This window comes from Ovis aries, chromosome X (assembly GCF_016772045.2).
Source record: "Ovis aries strain OAR_USU_Benz2616 breed Rambouillet chromosome X, ARS-UI_Ramb_v3.0, whole genome shotgun sequence".
NCBI classification, from domain to species: domain Eukaryota; kingdom Metazoa; phylum Chordata; class Mammalia; order Artiodactyla; family Bovidae; genus Ovis; species Ovis aries.
In genome coordinates this window covers 65919637-65939541 of record NC_056080.1, presented here as the reverse complement: position 1 = coordinate 65939541, position 19905 = coordinate 65919637, and the positions used below count along the sequence as shown (strand labels likewise).

The window sequence follows — 19905 nt, the reverse complement described above, 5'->3', positions numbered from 1 at the left end:
CTGTGGAGAGCACTTAGGGAATTGATTACTGGCTAGATTGCACTCTCTCCTTTTGATTCCCCCTCTTCTCCTCTTGGTCACCTCTATCTCCCTCCTCCCTCTTCTCTTCTCCATGTAACTCTGTGAACCTCTCTGGGTGTCCCCCACTGTGGAGAATCTTTTCACCATTAACCTAGATGTTTTATCATCAGTGATGTATGGATGGAGAAGTCTTGAGGCTACTGTAAGAATAAGACTAAAAGCCCCAGAAGGAGGCTTAAATCCAAAACTTGAGAACACCAGAAAAGTCCTCAGTCCAGGGAACATTAATCAACAAGAGCTCATTGAAAAGCTTCCATATCTATGCTGAAACCAAGCTCCACCCAAGAGCCAATAAGTTTCAGAGCAAGTTATACCAAGCTAATTCTCCAACAACACAGGAACATAATACTGAGCACAAAAATACAGGTGGCCAAAAGTCATCCCAAACCCATAGACACCTCAAAACTCACCACTGGACCCTTCATTGCACTCCAGAGAGAAGAGTTCCAACTCCACCCACCAAAACATGGACGCAAGCTTCCCTAACCAGGAAACCTTGACAAGCCACTTGTCCAATCCTACTCACAGGGAGGAACCTTCTCTACAATAAAGAGGAACCACAAACTTCCAGCATACAGAAAGGCCAAGCCAAACACAGCAACCTAAACAAGATGAAAAGGCAGAGAAATATTCAGCAGGTAAAAGAACATGATAAAAGCCCACCAAACCATACAAAAGAAGAAGAGATATGGAGTTTACCTGAAAAAGAATTCAGAATCATGGTAGTAAAAATGATCCAAAATCTTGAAAACAAAATGGAGTTACAGATAAATAGTCTGGAGACAAGGATTGAGAAGATGCAAGAAAAGTTTAACAAGGACATAGAAGAAATAAAAAAGAGTCAATCAATAATGAATAATGCAATAACTGAGGTCAAAAGCACTCTAGAGGGAACCAACAGAAGAATAATGGAGGCAGAAGATAGGATAAGTGAGGTGGAAGAAGATAGAATGGTGGAAATAAGTGAAGCAGAGAGAAAAAAAAAAGAATTAAAATAAATGAGGACAACCTCAGAGACCTCTGGGACAATGTTAAATGCACCAACATTCGAATCATAGGCGTCCCAGAAGAAGAAGATAAAAAGAAAGGCCATGAGAAAATACTTGAGGAGATAATAGCAGAAAACTTCCCTAAAATGGAGAAGGAAATAGCCACCCAAGTCCAAGAAACCTAGAGAGTCCCAAACAGGATAAACCTAAGGTGAAACATCCCAAGACACATTTTAATCAAATAAACAAAGATCAAACACAAAGAACAAATATTAAAAGAAGCAAGGGAAAAACAACAAATAACTTACAAGCGGATTCTCATAAGGATAACAGCTGATCTTTCCATAGAAACTCTTCAAACAAGAAGGGAATGGCAGGACATACTTAAAGTGATGAAAGAGAAAAACCTACAGCCCAGATTACTGTACCCAGCAAGAATCTCATTCAGATATGAAGGAGAAATTAAAAACTTTACAGACAAGCAAAAGCTGAGAGAATTCAGCACCACCAAACCAGCTCTTCAACAAAGGCTAAACGATCTTCTCTAGACAGGAAACAAAATGTTTATAAACTCAAACCCCAAACAACAAAGTAAGTGGTAATGGGACCATACTTATCAATAATTACCTTAAACATAAATGGGTTGAATGCCCCAACCAAAAGACAAAGACTGGCTGAATGGATAAAAAAAAAAAAAAAAAAACAAGAGACTCAACTCAAAGCTAGGGACACATTCAGACTGAAAGTGAAAGGCTGGGAAAAAATATATCACACAAAGAAAGAAAGAAAAGAAAGAAAGTGAAGTCATTCAGTCGTGTCTGACTCTTTGCGACCCTATGGAGTGTAGCCCACCAGGCTCCTCCATTCATTGAATTTTCTAGGTAAGAGTACTGAAGTGGGTTGCCATTTCCTTCTTTAGGGGATTTTCCCAGTCCAGGGATCGAACCCAGGTCTCCCACATTGTGGGCAGATGCTTTACTGTCTGAGCCAGCAAGGAATCCCATTATCATGCAAATGGAGACCAAAAGAAAGCAGAAGTAGCAATACTTATATCAGAAAAAATAGACATTGAAATAAAGGCCCTGAAAAAAGACAAAGAAGGACACTATATAATGATCAAAGGATCAATCCAAGAAGAAGATATAACAATTATCAATATATATGCACCCAACATAGGAGTGCACCAATATGTAAGGCAAATGATAACAAATATGAAAGTGGAAATTAACAATAACACAATAATAGTGGGAGACTTTAATACCCCACTCACACCTATGGATAGATCAACTAAACAGAAAATTAACAAGGAAACACAGACTTTAAATGATACAATAGACCAGTTAGACCTAATTGATATCTATAGGACATTTCACACTAAAATAATGAATTTCACCTTTTTCTCAAGTGCACATGAAACCTTCTCCAGGATAGATTACATCTTGGGCCATAAATCTAGTCTTGGTAAATTTAAAAAAAAAATTGAAATTATTCCAAGCATCTTTTCTGAACACAATGTGGTAAGATTAGATGTCAACTACAGGAAAAAAAAACTATTGAAAATACAAACATATGGAGACTAAACAACACACTTCTGAATAACCAAAAAAGCACAGAAGAAATAAAAAAGAAATCAAAATGTGCATAGAAATGAATGAAAATGAAAACACAACAACCCAAAACCTATGGGAGTCAGCAAAAGCAGTGCTAAGGGGAAGGTTCATAGCAATAGAAGCCTACCTCAAGAAACAGAAGAGAAATCAAATAAATAACCTAACTCTACACCTAAAACAACTAGGAAAAAAAAAAAAGAAATGCAGCACCCCAGGGTTAGTAGAAGGACAGAAATCATAAAAATTAGGGCAGAAATAAATGCAAAAGAAACAAAGGAGACCATAGCCAAAATCAACAAAGCTAAAAGCTGGTTCTTTGAGAAGATAAATAAAATAGACAAATGATTAACCAGACTCATCAAGAAAAAAAGGGAGAAGAATCAAAGCAACAAAATTAGAAATGCAAATGAAGAAATCACAACAGATAACACAGAAATACAAAGGATCATAAGAGACTACTATCAGCAATTATATGCCAATAAAATGGACAACTTAGAAGGAATGGACAAATTCTTAGAAAAGTATAACTTTCCAAAACTGAATGGCTGCTATCAAAAAGTCTACAAATAATAAACACTGTAGAGGGTGTGGAGAAAAGGGAACCCTCTTATACTGTTGATGGGAATGCAAACTAGTACAGCTACTATGGAGAACAGTGTGGAGATTCCTTAAAAAACTGGAGATAGAGCTGCCATACACCCAGCAATCCCACTGCTGGGCATACACATTGAGGAAATCAGAATTGAAAGAGACACATGTACCCCAGTGTTCATTGCAGCACTGTTTATAATAGCCAGGACATGGAAGCAACCTAGATGTCCACTGGCAGATGAATGGATAAGAAAGCTGTGGTACATATACACAATGGAATATTACTCAGCTATTAAAAAGAATGCATTTGAATCAGTTCTAATGAGGTGGATGAAACTGGAGCCTATTATACAGAGTGAAGTAATCAGAAAGAAAACATCAATATAGTATATTAACACATATATATGGAATTTAGAAAGATGGTAACGATGACCCTATATGTGAGACAGCAAAAGAGACACAGATATAAAGAACAGACTTTTGAACTCTATGGGAGAAGGCGAGGGTGGGATGATTTGAGAGAATAGCATTGAATCATGTATATTACCATATGTGAAATAGATGACCAGTCCAAGTTTGATGCATGAAACAGGGCACTCAAAGCCAGTGCACTGGGACAACCCAGAGGGATGGGAAGGGGAGAGAGGTGGGAGGGCAGTTTGGGATGGGTGACACATGTACACCCATGGCTGATTAATGTCAATATATGGCAAAACCCACCACAATATTGTAAAGTAACTAGCCTCCAATTAAAATAAATAAATGAATTTAAAAAAAGAAAAGGCAGAGGAACCAGAGATCAAATTGCCAACATTCGCTGGATCATAGAAAAAGCAAGAGAATTCCAGAGAAACATCTACTTCTGCTTCATTGACTATGCTATAGCCTTTGATAGTGTGGATAACAACAAAGTGTGGAAAACTTGTAAAGAGATGGGGATATCAGACCACCTTATCTACCCCCTGAGAAACCTGTATTCAGGTCAAGAAGCAACAGTTAGAACCAGACATGGAACAAAATACTGGTTCCAAAATGGGAAAGGAGTACATCAAGGCTGTATATTGTCACCCTGATTACTTACCTTATATGCAGAGTGCATCATGCAAAATGCTGGGAGAAAAGTTATGACCAACCTAGATGGCGTATTAAAAAGCAGAGACATTACCTAGCCAAGAAAGGTACATATCATCAAAACTGTTTTTTCCAGTAGTCATGTATGGATGTGAGAGATGGACCATAAAGAAGTGCTGAAGAACTGATGCTTTTGAACTGGCGTTGGAGAAGACTCTTGCAAAGAGATCAATCAGGTCAATTCTAAAGGATATCAGTCCTGAATATTCATTGGAAGGACTGAGCCTGAAGCTGAAGCTCCAATACTATGGCCACCTGATGTGAAGAGCTGACTCTTTAGAAAAGACCCTGATGCTGAGAAAGATTGAAGGCAGGAGGAGAAGGGACCAACAGAGGATGAGATGGTTGGATGGCATCACCAACTCAATGGGCATGAGTTTAAGCAAGCCCTGGGTGTTGGTGATAGACAGGGAAGCCTGGCATGCTGTAGTCCATGGGGTCGCAAAGAGCTGGACAAAATTGAGCAACTGAACTGAACTGACTTGACTTAGGTTTATTTAGCACCAAAGCTCATTATTTTCATAATTACACCACAGTGTCTACAAATAGTAAACTGTACTTGAAACTGCTCAGAATCATTAGAAATAAGTGCAAACTGAATTATTAGATAAGTTTCATTTGTCTTAAGTTACTAATAATGATAAGGCTGCTTAATGCTGGTCAGGCTTCCAAGAATCAGGAATATTTATGTATTGCTGATAGCTATATAATTAGTATAAATCTTCATAGAGAGCAATTTGGCATTATGCATATGGAGTTATACAGGAATCTAGAAATATAGTGCCGATGGTCCTATGTGTAGGCAGCAAAAGAGACACAGACATAAAGAACAGACTTTTAGACACAGTGGGAGTAGAGGGTGGGATGATTTAAGAGAATAGCACTGAAACATATACATAACAATATGTAAAACAGATAGCCAGTGGGAGTTTGATGTATGATGCAGGGAACCCAAAACTGATGCTCTGTGGCAACCTGGAGGGATGAGATGGGGAGGGAAGTGGGAGAGGGGTTCATGAGTTATACGAATGTAAGCCTGCCCTTTAACCTAGCAATCTCACTTCTGGGATGTATCCTAAGGATATACTTTTATGTTAAAAGATATCTGTATAATACTACTGATATTTCTATTAGTGGAAAATTGGGAATTGTTCAAAAGCCTCCAATGAGGAAACGTTTAAATTCTATAATCATAGAATGTCGTCATTAGAATCTTTGAGACAATTTTATTCAAACACCATTTTTATGCTCCCCCACCTTATTTTTAGATGAAGCAGCTGAACTCAAGTAAACGCTGATATCAACTGGAGTGACTATTCTGTAGGCATTAAACATGACAAAGACCAAGAAGTCTATAAAAAGATACAAATAAAATATTGTAGCCACAGCCTCCTATGAAAATGTAATTAAAAGGGGAAGAAAAAAGATAACCAGTGAAAAGTTAAATTTTTAGGTCTACTCCTTGAAAGCTATCTGGTATCTCTAAATAATTGAAGTTTGCAATATCTGCCTGATTCACAGACCATTTTTCTATATATGGAGGGAGAGAAAGGACATAGTCCTGTTCTTCACAATGCAAAGGTAATCCAAAGAAAATAGGATTTTAAAGGCAAGAATAATATAGTAGTATTCATTTCCCCCTCCAGGGGATCTTCCTAACCCAGGGATTCATCTCCTGTGAATTTTGCATTGCATGCAGAAGATTCTTTACCATTTCAGCCATCCAGGAAGCCCACGAAAGACATATAAGTGCTATAAGGAAAATTTAGAGAAGAACTAACACCTATCCTACTCAAACTTTTCCAGAAAATTGCAGAGGAAGGCAAACTCCCAAACTCATTCTATGAGGCCACCATCACCCTAATACCAAAACCAGACAAAACTGCCACACACACAAAAAGAAAACTACAGGCCAATATCACTGATGAACATAGATGCAAAAATCCTCAACAAAATTCTAGCAAACAGAATCCAACAACATATTAAAAAGATCATACATCATGACCAAGTAGGCTTTATCCTAGAGATACAAGGATTCTGCAATATTTGCAAATCAATCAACATGATACACCACATTAACACACTAAAAGATTAAAAACCATATGATTATCTCAATAGATGCAGAGAAAGCCTTTGACAATATTCAGTATCCATTTATGATAACAACTCTCCAGAAAGAAGGCATATAAGGAACATACCTCAACATAATAAAAGCCATATACGACAAACCCACAGCATACATTATCCTCAGTAGTGAAAAACTGAAAGCATTTCCTCTAAAATCAGGAACAAGACAAGGGTGCCCACTCTCACAACTACTATTCAACATAGTTTTGGAAGTCCTAGGCACAGCAATCAGAGAAGAAAAAGAAATAAAAGGAATCCAGATTGGAAAAGAAGAAGTAAAAGGCTCACTGTTTGCAGACGACATGATCCTCTACATAGAAAGTCCTAAAGACACCACCAGAAAATTATTAGAGCTAATCAATGAATATAGTAAAATTGCAGGATATAAAATTAATACATGGAAATCCCTTGCATTCCTATATGCTAACAATGAGAAAACAGAAAGAGAAGTTAAGGAAACAATCACATTTACCATTGCAATGGAAAGAATAAAATACTTAAGAATATATCTACCTAAAGAAAAAAAAGACCTATACATAGAAAACTATAAAACACTGATGAAAGAAATCAAAGATGACACAAATAGATGGAGGAATATACCATGTTTGTGGATCAGAAGAATCAATATAGTGAAAATGAGTATACTACCCAAAGCAATCTATAGATTCAATTGCAATCCCTATCAAGCTACCAATGTTACTTTTCACAGAACTAGAACAAACAATCTCACAATTTGTATGGAAACACAAAAAACCTAGTATAGCCAAGGTAATCTTAAGAAGGAAGAATGGAATTGGAGGAATCAATCTGCCTGACTTCAGACAAAAGCCACAGTTTGTGACTACAAAGCCACAGTTATCAAGACAGCATGGTAGCGGCCCAAAGTCAGAACTACAGATCAATGGAACAAAATAGAAAGCCAAGAGATAAATTCATGCACCTATGAACACCTTATCTTTGACAAAAGAGGCAAAAATATACAATGGAGAAAAGACAATCTCTTTAACAAATGGTTCTGGGAAAACTGGTCAACTACCTGTAAAAGAATGAAACTAGAACACTTTCAAACACCATACACAAAAATAAGTTCAAAATGGATTCAGTTCAGTTCAGTTCAGTCGCTCAGTCATATCCGACTCTTTGTGACCCCAAGGACTGCAGCACGCCAGGCCTCCCTGTCCATCACCAACTCCTGGGGTTTACTCAAATTCATGTCCATTGAGTCCGTGATGCCATCCAACCATCTCATCCTCTGTCGTCCCCTTCTCCTCCTGCCTTCAATCTTTCCTAGCATCAGGGTTCTTTCAAATGAGTCAGCTCTTCACATCAGGTGGACAAAGTATTGGAGCTTCAGCTTCAACATCAGTCTTTCCAATGAACACTCAGGACTGACCTCCTTTACGATGGACTGGTTGGATCTCCTTGCAGTCCAAGGGACTCTCAAGAGTCTTCTCCAACACCACAGTTCAAAAGCATCAATTCTTCGGTGCTCAGCTTTCTTTATAGTCCAACTCTCACATCCATACATGACTACTGGAAAAGCCCTAAAAAGTTGGCTTAAAGCTCAACATTTAGAAAACTAAGATTATGGCATCCAGTCCATCACTTCATGACAAATAGATGGGGAAATAGTGGAATGGGGAACAATGGCAGCCTTTATTTTTTCTGGGCTCCAAAATCACTGCAGATGGTGATTGCAGCCATGAAGTTAAAGACACTCCTTGGAAGGAAAGTTATCACCAACCTGGACTTTGCAAAGTCATGTCTCTGCTTTTTAATGCTGTCCAGGTTGGTGATAACTTTCCTTCCAAGGAGTGTCTTTAACTTCATGGCTGCAATCACCATCTGCAGTGGTTTTGGAGCCCAGAAAAAATAAAGGCTGCCATTGTTCCCCATTCCACTGTTTCCCCATCTATTTGTCATGAAGTGATGGACTGGATGCCATAATCTTAGTTTTCTGAATGTTGAGCTTTAAGCCAACTTTTTCACTCTCCTCTTTCACTTTCATCAAGAGGCTTTTAAGCTCCTCTTCACTTTCTGCCATAAGGGTGGTGTCATCTGCATATCTGAGGTTATTGATATTTCTCCTGGCAATCTTGATTCCAGCTTGTGCTTCATCCAGCCCAGCGTTTCTCATGATGTACTCTGCATATAAGTTAAATCAGTAGGGTGACAACATGCAGCCTTAAAGTACTCCTTTTCTTATTTGGAACCAGCCTGTTGTTCCATGTCCAGTTCTACCTTGTGTGAGATGAGTGCAGTTGTGCACCAGTTTGAGCATTCTTTGGCATTGCCTTTCTTAGTGATAGGAATGAAAACTGACTTTTTCCAGTCCCATGGCCCTATGAGTTCAGCACTTTCACAGGATCACCTTTTAGGATTTTAAATAGCTCAACTGGAATTCCATCACCTCTACTAGCTATTTTTGCAGAGATGCTTCCCAAGGCCCATTTGACTTCCCATTCCAGGATGTCTGGCTCTAGGTGAGTGATCACACTATCATGATTATCTGGGTTGTGAAGATCTTTTTTTTTTTTTTGGTACAGTTCTTTTGTCTATTCTCGCCATCTCTTCTTAATATCTTCTGCTTCTGTTAGGTCCATACCAGTTCTGCCCTTTATTGTGTCCATCTTTGCATGAAATGTTCCCTTGGTATCACTAATTTTCTTGAAGAGATCTCTAGTCTTTCCCATTCTATTGGATTAATGATCTAAATATAAGTCCGGAAACTATAAAACTCTTAGTGGAAAACGTAGGCAGAACACTCTCTGACCTAAATCACAGCAAGATCCTCCATAATCCACCTGCCAGAGTAATGGAAATAAAAACTAAAATAAACAAATGGGACCTAATTAAACTTAAAAGCTTTTGCACAATGAAGGAAAATGTAAGCAAGTTGAAAAGGCAGCCTTCAGAATGGGAGAAAATATAGCAAATGAAACAACTGATGAATAATTAATCTCCAAAATATACATGTAGCTCAATACCAGAAAAAAGAAAGACCTAAGCAAAAAGTGGGAAAAGAACTACACAAACATTTCTCCAAAGAAGATATACAGATGGCTAACAAACACGTGAAAAGATGCTCAATAGCACTCATTATCAGAGAAATGCAAACCAAAACCACAATGAGGTACCATCTTACACTGGCCAGAATGGCTGCCATCAAAAAGTCTATAAAGAATAAACGATGGAGAGCATCTGGATAAAAGGGAACCCTCTTACACTGTTGGTGGGAATGCAAACTAGTGCAGCCACTATGGAGAACAGAGATAAGATTCCTTAAAAAACTGGAAATAGAACTGCCATATGACCCAGGAATCCCACTGCTGGTATACACACCAAGGAAAGCAGAATTGAAAGAGACATATGTACCTCCATGTTCACTGCAACACTGTTTACAATACCTGGAACATGGAAGCAATCTAGATGTCCATCAGCAGATGGATAAGGAAACAGTGGTACATATACACAATGGAATATTACCCAGCTATAAAAAAGAACATATTTGAGACAGTTCTAATGAGATGGATGAAACTGGAGCCTAGTATACAGAGTAAAGTAAGCCAGAAAGAAAACCACCAATATAGTATATTAATGCATATATATATGGAATTTAGAAAGATGATAACAACCACCTTATGTGCAAGACAGCAAAAGAGACATGATGTAAAGAACAGACTTTTTGACTATGTGGGAAACGGCGAGGGTGGGACCATGTGAGAGAGAGCATTGAAAGGTGTATATTACCATATATAAATAGATGAGCAGTGTAAGTTCGATGAATGAAGCAGGGCACTCAAAGCTGGTGCTCTGGGACAACCCAGAGGGATAGGGTGGGAAGGGAGGCGGGAGGGGGTTTCAGGATGGTGGGACACATGTACACCCATGTCTGATTCATGTTGATGTATGGCAAAACCCACCACAATATTGTAAAGTAATTAGCCTCCAATTAAAATAAATTAATTAATTTAAAAAAAAAAGAGCTATGAAGACTTCAACTCTGAGCTTCCAATTCAAGATCGTGGAGTAGAAGGACTTGTGCTAATCTCCTCCTGAGAACATCAAAATCGCAACTAACTTTTGAACAGCTGTTGACAGGAGGATCTTAGAAACCACCAAAAAAAAAAAAAAGCTACTCCAAGTCCAAAGACAAAAAACTCCAATGGGAGTAACTCCAATGGAAGTGGAGTTCCCCTAACTCCAATGGGATGGTAGGAGGGGGCACAGACATGATAAAATTAAAATCGGCTGCCAGGTGGGTGATCCACAGTCTGGAGAACAATAATACCAAGTAAGTTTTCCCATTGTTGTGAAGGTTCTGAACCCCCATGTCAGGCTTCCCAGCCTAGGAATCCAACAAAGGGACTGGGAATCCTCAGGAAATCTGACCTTGAAGACCAGACTTCCACACGACTAGGGGAAGCAAGAGACTCCATTATTGGAGGGCACATACAAAACATTGTGCACACCAGGACCCAGGGGAAAGGAGCAATGATCCCACAGGAGATTGAGTTAGACCTATCTGTGAGTGTTGGAGAGTCTCCTACAAAGGTGTGGGTTGGCAGGTATGATAGAGAAATCAAAAGCTTTCCAGGTAAGCAAAAGTTAAGAGAATTTAGCACAACCAAACCAGCTTTACAAAAAATACTAAAGAAACTTCTCTAGGCAGGAAACACAAAAGAAGGAAAGACCCATGCAAAATAAATCCAGAACAACTAAGAAAATGGTAATAGGATCATACATATTGATAATTACCTTAACTGCAAATAGATCAAATGCACCAACCAAAAGAAATAGACTGGCTGGACAGATGAGAACATGTGCATATATGCATGTCCACTTACCATGTTACTCTACTAAACCTCCCAAATTGTATGTAATTATTTTATATTGTTAGGTTAATCATGTTTCCATTATAGTTTGCTGGTTGCTGTTGTTGTTCTTTCTCAAGCCTTTATCAAGGACAGTAGAAAAGTTTTTGTGTATCCAAAATCACTGCAGATGGTGACTGCAGCCATGAAATTAAAAGACACTTACTCCTTGGAAGAAAAGTTATGACCAACCTAGATAGCATATTGAAAAGCAGAGACATTACTTTGCCAACAAAGGTCTGTCTAGTCAAGGCTATGGTCTTTCCAGTGGTCATGAATGGGTGCGAGAGTTAACTGTGAAGAAAGCTGAGCTCCAAAGAATTGATGCTTTTGAACTGTGGTGTTGGAGAAGACTCTTGAGAGTCCCTTGGACTGCAAGGAGATCCAATCAGTCCATTCTAAAGGAGATCAGTCCTGGGTGTTCTTTGGAAGGAATGATGGTGAAGCTGAAACTCCAGTACTCTGGCCACCTCATGCGAAGAATTGACTCATTGGAAAAGACTCTGATGCTAGGAGGGATTGGGGGCAGGAGGAGAAGGGGACGACCGAGGATGAGATGGCTGGATGGCATCACTGACTCAATGGACGTGAGTTTGAGTGAACTCCGGGAGAAGGTGATGGACAGGAAGGTGTAGGGAACAAGGTATAAAGAAGGTTGAGACGTGCTTGCAAACGAGACTCTCAACCAGGGCTGAACATTCTTGCAAACGAGATGTTCTGCCCAGTGTAGGGAACTAGGTATAAGGAAGGTTGAGAAGTGCTTGCAAATGAGACTCTCAACCAGGGCTGAACATTCTTGCAAATGAGATGTTCAGCTAAGAATCCTATTTGTTCCCGTGGGAAAAGAACATTTCTTGCACACAAGGATGTTTCTCTGATTCCTCAAAAGGAATGGACCCAGGGACAAAACGGATTCTAAGTTGATAAGGAAGTTCCCCAAAACAAAGTCTTAGCTGCCATAAATAAGTCAAGGTAAAGGTTATCTCGCCCTGCGCCTGCGCACTGTATAGTCTCTGAATCATAGTGCTTGGCAGCTTGCCCTGTAGGTTGTTGTGCAAGGGATATAAAATAAAGCAGCTGTAAGAAGCAAGTGTTAAAATATAAAGATTCAAACCACTCTGCAGTGTTGGTGTTTCATTCCATCGCCAGCATCTGGCGCCCAACGTGGGGCACAACGGAACTGAAAGGGTAAGCACCCCGGGGCAAAAGGCTGAAAGGGGGACTTTCGGGAAATAGAGAAAAAGAGAAAAGAATAAAAATCCGAAAGGGTGAGCACCCCAGGGCGAAACGCTGAAAGGGGGACTATCGAGAAAAAGAACAGAAAAAAGAGAAGAGAAAAAGAAAAAACCATGGGGAATTCCCAGTCTTTAAAGTCACAATATATGGAGCTGGTTAAGGGGCTCCTGCATTCTACAGGAATTAAAACGTCTACTCGCCATTTGAGTGAGTTGTTCTGTCTTATAGAGCAGCATTGCTATTGGATTCAATATCAAACAGAAGTACAGCTGGATTTAAAGGAATGGAAAGTGGTACAGAAGGAGTTAAGAAGGCAGCATCAAAAAGGAAATGTGATTCCTTTAAGGCTGTGGACTCTATGCAGAGCTATAACACAGGCTTTAAAAGCAATGGCTGCTACAGTGAGGCCGCCTCATGTTATCTTGAGAAGGGGGCTTCACCTCAGCCTCCGCCCAAACCTCTGGATGATAATAGATTCATCCACTGAGCCAGATAGAGATGTGAGTTCTAAAAAAAAAAATTCAGATTCTGTAGAGGCAATGACTACTGCCTTTTAAAAGGTTTTATTAAATAAAAAACAAACTTCCAAGACTGTTAACCCTTCTGCACCACCTTACGCATCCCTATTTCCAGTAGCTGCTGACAAGACTGAGGTAGGGAGAGTCAATGGTTTTAAAAGTACGGGAAAAAGTATATTTTGGGAAATGCTTATTAATGACTCTCATCCTTTAATGTCACTGATTATTAAAGATAAACAGTTTAAAGGATTAGTGGATACAGGAGCAGATGTTTCAGTTATTTCCAGCAGTGGCCTAATGACTGGAAAAAAGAAAAAATTCCTCTTAACAGGCTTAGGATCAATAGCAGATGCGTGGAGAAGCGCTCAACCTTTGTCATGCCAATTGTCTAATGAAAAGAAAGTATTTATTTCTTTTTACATTGTTAATATACCTATTAATATCTGGGGAAGAGATCTTTTATTTTCTTTAGGAACAACGCTCACCATCTCGTCGGAAAACTTGTAGCCACTGCTCAGATTCCTCGAGCTCTCCCATTGAAATGGTTAACTGATGTCCCTAAATGGGTTGAGCAGTGGCCGCTTCCAAAAGTGAAGCTCGAGGCTTTAGAACAATTAGTAGAACAGCTTCAATCTGGCCATATTGAACCTTCTATGTCTCCTTGGAATTCTCCTGTTTTTGTCATTAAGAAAAAATCTGGTAAATGGAGAATGCTGACTGATTTAAGGGAAGTTAACAAATGTATAGAACCTATGGGAGCTTTGCAATTAGGTCTCCCTTCTCCTGCTTTGATTCCACAAGATTGGTCTTTGATGGTTTTAGATTTGAAGGATTGTTTTTTTAATATTCCTTTGCAAATAAAAGATAGAAATGAATTTGCTTTTACTATTCCAGTGTATAATCATAGGCAGTGTCAGGTAACCTTACTATATGGACGGGAAACTTTACTTTAAATGGCCATTTCAAGTTCATTTGCATATTAATAAATCTTACTCTGCTATAGCATGTGTAAAATTTCCTTATTCTTTACTGTATGGGCAATGGATTTGGAATGAAATTTTGGGAGTTATATCACGTTCTGATTGTAACTTGACTCAATGTATAAATTGTTCCTGGTGGGAAAATGTTGAAAACAAGATGGTCCATTCCAATAATTACTCTTTGGTCATTGTGAAAACACGGACTGAACTTTGGTTGCCTGTTAATCTTACTCGACCTTGGTCAGACTCTTGCTGTTACTCATCTTTTGAATGCTGTGCAAACTCTTCTCCATCGATCTCGAAGAATGCTTGGCATTGTCATCGCATCAATTCTCGCCATGGCTTCAGTAACAGCAACAGCAACTGTAGCAGGTCTTGCTTTGCATCAGGACATACAGACTGCTGATTTTGTCAGGGAGTGGCATAAAGATGCTCATTTATTGTGGCAACAACAGCATGATTTGGACACTCAATTGGCTACTGATGTATTGAATTCACAACACACTGTTTCCTGGTTAGGAGATCAAGTGACTGTGTTAGCTACAAAGAGTGTGTTAAAATGTGATTGGAACTCATCTCACCTATGTGTAACCCCTGCTCCCTTTAATATGAGTGAGGGTTGAGAAAAGGTGAAAAGGTCTTTAGTGGGACACCAAAATTTAACTGCTGAAATTATGGAATTAAAACAAACTATATTGTCAACTTTTAGTAAGATGCTGCCTGATATTCTTGGTTCTGATAAACTGAAGAGTCTTCAAGAAGGATTAGATAACTTTAATCCTTTAGGGCATGTATCTGCATTGTTAACAACATCCTTTGTGAATACTTTGTTAATTGTTGCTTTATGTTTTATTGCTTTTATAGTCTACCAGCGCTGGCAAAACGGAAAACAATTGAAAGAAAAAGCTTTCCGTATTCAAGCGCTTATTCAGCATCTACAAGAAAAGAAAGGGGGAGATGTAGGGAACAAGGTATAAAGAAGGTTGAGAAGTGCTTGCAAACGAGACTCTCAACCAGGGCTGAACATTCTTGCAAACGAGATATTCAGCTAAGAATCCTGTTTGTTCCCGTGGGAAAAGAACATTTCTTGCACACAAGGATGTTTCTCTGATTCCTCAAAAGGAATGGACCCAGGGACAAAACGGATTCTAAGTTGATAAGGAAGTTCCCCAAAACAAAGTCTTAGCTGCCGTAAATAAGTCAAGGTAAAGGTTATCTCACCCTGCGCCTGCACACTGTATAGTCTCTGAATCATAGTGCTTGGCAGCTTGCCCTGTAGGTTGTTGTGCAAGGGATATAAAATAAAGCAGCTGTAAGAAGCAAGTGTTAAAATATAAAGATTCAAACCACTCTGCAGTGTTGGTGTTTCATTCCGTCGCCAGCAGGGAGGCCTGGCGTGCAGTGATTCATGGGGTCGCAAAGAGTCAGACACGACTGAGCAACTGAACTGAACTGATATATATGTGTGTGTGTGTGTGTATAATGTATAATATATATATTTTAAAAAAATTGTGAATTTTTGTCCAGCTAAATAATTCATGACATTTTGATTCCACTTGTTTGACTTAGTATGAATAGAATGCTAGATTTCTAATCTATATTCACTGAAAACTTGATATAGTTTCATGTATTTTGGCATCTAGTATTACTGCTCAAAGTCTAGAAAATTTATTATCTTAGTGATTAAAAAAAAATTGAATGAGGCTTGAAACTTCTAATCCAATTCTGAGAATATAAAGAAATGTTATGTTGTAAAAAGAAAATCCAAAAATTAACAAGTGATACACTATTATTAAGTCCAAATTTATTCAACTTACACAAAATTTTGTTAATGTCCACTATTTATTTTCATACCTTATTCATGACTCCACGTTGTATTTAATTGCATTGAGCAGCTTCAGCTACATGCAACAAATTCTGGTAAATTAAAAAATTTTTATTCTATTACAAATATCTTCTAATTTTCTTTGTTATATCTTCTTAGATACACCCATCATTTAAAAGTGAACATTTAATTTTCAATTATGGGATTTTGTTTAAAGTATCATTAATATTAATTTATTTGGATACTATTTTCTCATTTAAATGCTTCTTCACAATCACCTTTTTTTTTTTCTTCAGTCTAACTTTATTTAGGCTTTCGATGGCTAAATTGAAGATCTCTCTTGGTAAATGGTAAATTGCACTTGAACATGTGTGGGTTATTTTCAAATATCTTTTGATATTGATTTCTAACATAATTCCACAGTGATAAGAGAACAGACTGTATAATTTCAATATCTTTAGACCATTAAATTTTTGCATCTTGTTTTATTTCCTTAAATATGTTCCAGTGTCTCCTAGTTTATAGTCTTATCAGTTCAGTTCAGTCGCTCAGTCTTGTCTGACTCTTTGCGACCCCATGAATTGCAGCACGCCAGGACTCCTTGTCCATCACCAATTCCCAGAGCTCACTCAAACTTACGTCCATCGAGTCGGTGATGCCATCCAGCCATCTCATTCTCTGTTGTCCCCTTCTCCTCCTGTCCCCAATCCCTCCCAGCATCAGAGTCTTTTCCAATGAGTCAACTCTTCGCATGAGGTGGCCAAAGTACTGGAGTTTCAGCTTCAGCATCATTCCTTCCAAAGAACACCCAGGACTGATCTCCTTTAGAATGGACTGGCTGGATCTCCTTGCAGTGCAAGGGACTCTCAAGAGTCTTCTCCAACACCACAGTTCAAAAGCATCAATTCTTCGGTGCTCAGCTTTCTTCACAGTCCAACTCTCACATCCATACATGACCACTGGAAAAACCATAGCCTTGACTAGACAGACTTTTGTTGGCAAAGTAATGTCTCCGCTTTTGGATATGCTGTCTAGGTTGGAACTTGAGCAGAATTTGTATACTACTGTTACATGAAGATTGTATAAATCTTAATTATGCTGAATTGGTTCACAGTGCTTTTTAGGTCTACTATATCTTTCTACTTCTCTGTATATTCATTCTATTAATTTTTGAGAGTTTGATATTGAAACTCCAACTAAAAATCTCAATTTACTTTAGAAATAATTGTTATAGTGGAACTATATGTAACTGTATTTTCCAAGTCTCCTGTGTTATCATACTTTCATAATTAAAAAAAAAAGGACTTCAACCCTTTCACTCTATAATCCATTCATAAAAATATATCTAAAGGATCAGATTCAGGTAAATATTTATGTATAAAGATACTCATGAAGTCATTATTTATAATGCACAGACCACTGAAAACAGACTAAATACCAAAGTGAAATGAATGAATTATGGCATATTCAGACATTGTTCTGCTATTAGCTTCAAAGAGCATATATTGATATGGGAAAATATGAAAGTGTAAAAGCAGTATACTTCGAAAATTTTAATTATATACACATATACAGAAAGATGTAGTATATAGTAAAATTATGGGATATTTTTTCTTCTCCATACTTCTATTTCATAAATTTTCTAGTAGATGGAAGTATTTTTATAATAAAGAAAAACTGATCTTAATGGCCATATTTTCCATCCATCACACCCTAATACAGATCCTTATTTAAGCATAAACTGATTTAGTTCTGGTTGCATTATCTGAACATATTGAATCTAACATTCTTGAAATGTTTTTCTGAATTAAAAATACATAATATCATTTTGGTTCAACACAGTAAAAATGAGAAAAAAAATCTGTAGTCCTATCTAAACAAAACACAGGACAGATTTTATACATTCTTACCTAGAGTTCTTATACATTCTTACCTAGAGTTCTTAACATGGTGGTATCACCTTAGGCAATATTACTCTAGAGGATAACAAGGAAGGTGCTGTTTTGGGTGCATGACAAAACTTTGTTGAAAGTTATGAAGTAAAGATCAGTTCTAACGTGTTGGTCCTCCCTGCCTGTGGCTGTGTTTCACTAGATGGGTCTTTGATGCTATTGTTTGGAAGCCTGGTCAGTTTTATTAACACCATCACTTCATCATCATAAACAGGCCCTCAAAGGCAAAATAATTTTAAATTCACCTATGTCACAAAATCATCTCATGGACACTCAGAATGTCAGATTTAAATGAGGATGTAACAATCGTCTAGGTTATGGAATCATTAAATCAAGCTTCCATTCTTACTAGGTAACATCAATGAATGCAGTAGGTGTTGACTAAAAAAATGCACAACCTAACAGTTGAGAATTGTTTTATTTGGTGGACAAAATTGAGGCCTTAACCCCAGAAGACAGCCTCTTAGGTAGCTCTGAGGGACTGCTCTGAAAGGGAGCAGGAGTTTTGCAATAAAAACCAGATAGCTTGAACTTAAAAAAAAAAAAAAATACAGTTAATTAAAGGAAACCAGATTCTAAAGCGCTTTTGTGCGTATGGGCTCACCAAAATTACTCTTTTGATATGCACCTTAACTAGTAGGGCCAGTATCCTGCTTTTCTCCATTGTTTATCACCTCAGGATGCACAGTTAGGGGTGGCTGCTGGCTTGCAGGCTACAACATCCTCCTTTGTTTACTGATATGGCAGGTGACAATTTTCAACCACATAGGTCATTAGTAAGTAAACACTTCCCTTCTGCAAACAAGGCACTCTCTCCATACCTCCAACCAAATAAATATTAAATAATACATGTAGCTACCATGGTCTGCATCTTTTCCTCAATTTTGAAAGAGATAAGGGTTTAAGAAATATATTGCTTCCTTTTCAACTACATCATAAGACAAACAAAATAATCTGAGTTTCAGGGGGACAAGTATTATACTGGAAAAACAGAAAATAAATGCTCCAATCTCACACCAGTCAGAATGGTCATCATCAAAAAGTCTACAAAGAATAAATGCTGGAAAAGGTTTGGAGAAGAGGGAGCCCTCCTAAATTGTTGGCAGGAATGTAAACTGGTACAGCCACCATGGAGAACAGTATGGAGGTTCCTTGAAAAACTAGTTACTATATGATCCAGCAATCCCACTCCTGGGCATAGATCCAAAGAACACTCTACTTCAAAAAGACACATGCACCTCAATGTTCATAGCAGTACTATTTACAATAGCCAAGACATGGAAGCAATTTAAGTGTTAATTGATAGATGAATGGATAAAGATGTGGTAATATATATACAGTTATAAAAAGAATGAAATAATGCTATTTGCAGCAACATGGATGGATCTAGAGATTAACATACTAAGTAAAGTCAGACAAATATATCACTTATATGTGGAATCTAAAAAAATTATATAAATGAACTTATTTATAAAACAGAAAAAAGATTCACAGACATAGAAAACAAACTTATGGTTACCAAAGGAGAATGCGAGGGGCGGAGGGGAGCTTGAAATGAACATATGCCCACTACATATAAAACACCAAGTTCCTGCTGTATAGCACAGGGAATTATATCAATATCTTGTAATAATCTATAATAGAAAGAAATCTGAAAATGTGTATGTAATAAAAGAACAAAAAGTATACACACATATAACTGAATCACTTTGCTGTACACCAGAAACTAATTCCACACTGTAAACCAACTATACTTCAATTAAAAATAAAAACCAAAACACAAATTGATAGCATTGCATTGTGTAAATGTACCAAACTTTACTTACTTGGTCTCTCTTAATGGCTTTATTTCCCAAGTGTTCTGTTCTTATAATGAGTAATGCTGATGTCCATATCATACCCATTTGTTGTCATTGTCTTTGCTTGTGGTATGTATAAAGATCAATTTTGCTTCAACTGTATGTGGTCAAGTTTATCAAACATTAAAAAGA

The 19905-nt window shown here is 37.8% G+C and overlaps 1 long non-coding RNA gene across 1 annotated transcript; it reads left to right on the top strand.

Moving 5' to 3' along the window:
- Positions 1 to 12041: 12041 nt before the first annotated feature.
- Positions 12042 to 19698, top strand: LOC132658782 (uncharacterized). The gene is made up of 2 exons (XR_009598815.1): positions 12042 to 12591; positions 16680 to 19698. It is a non-coding gene; the product is annotated as an uncharacterized LOC132658782 (long non-coding RNA).
- Positions 19699 to 19905: the final 207 nt, after the last annotated feature.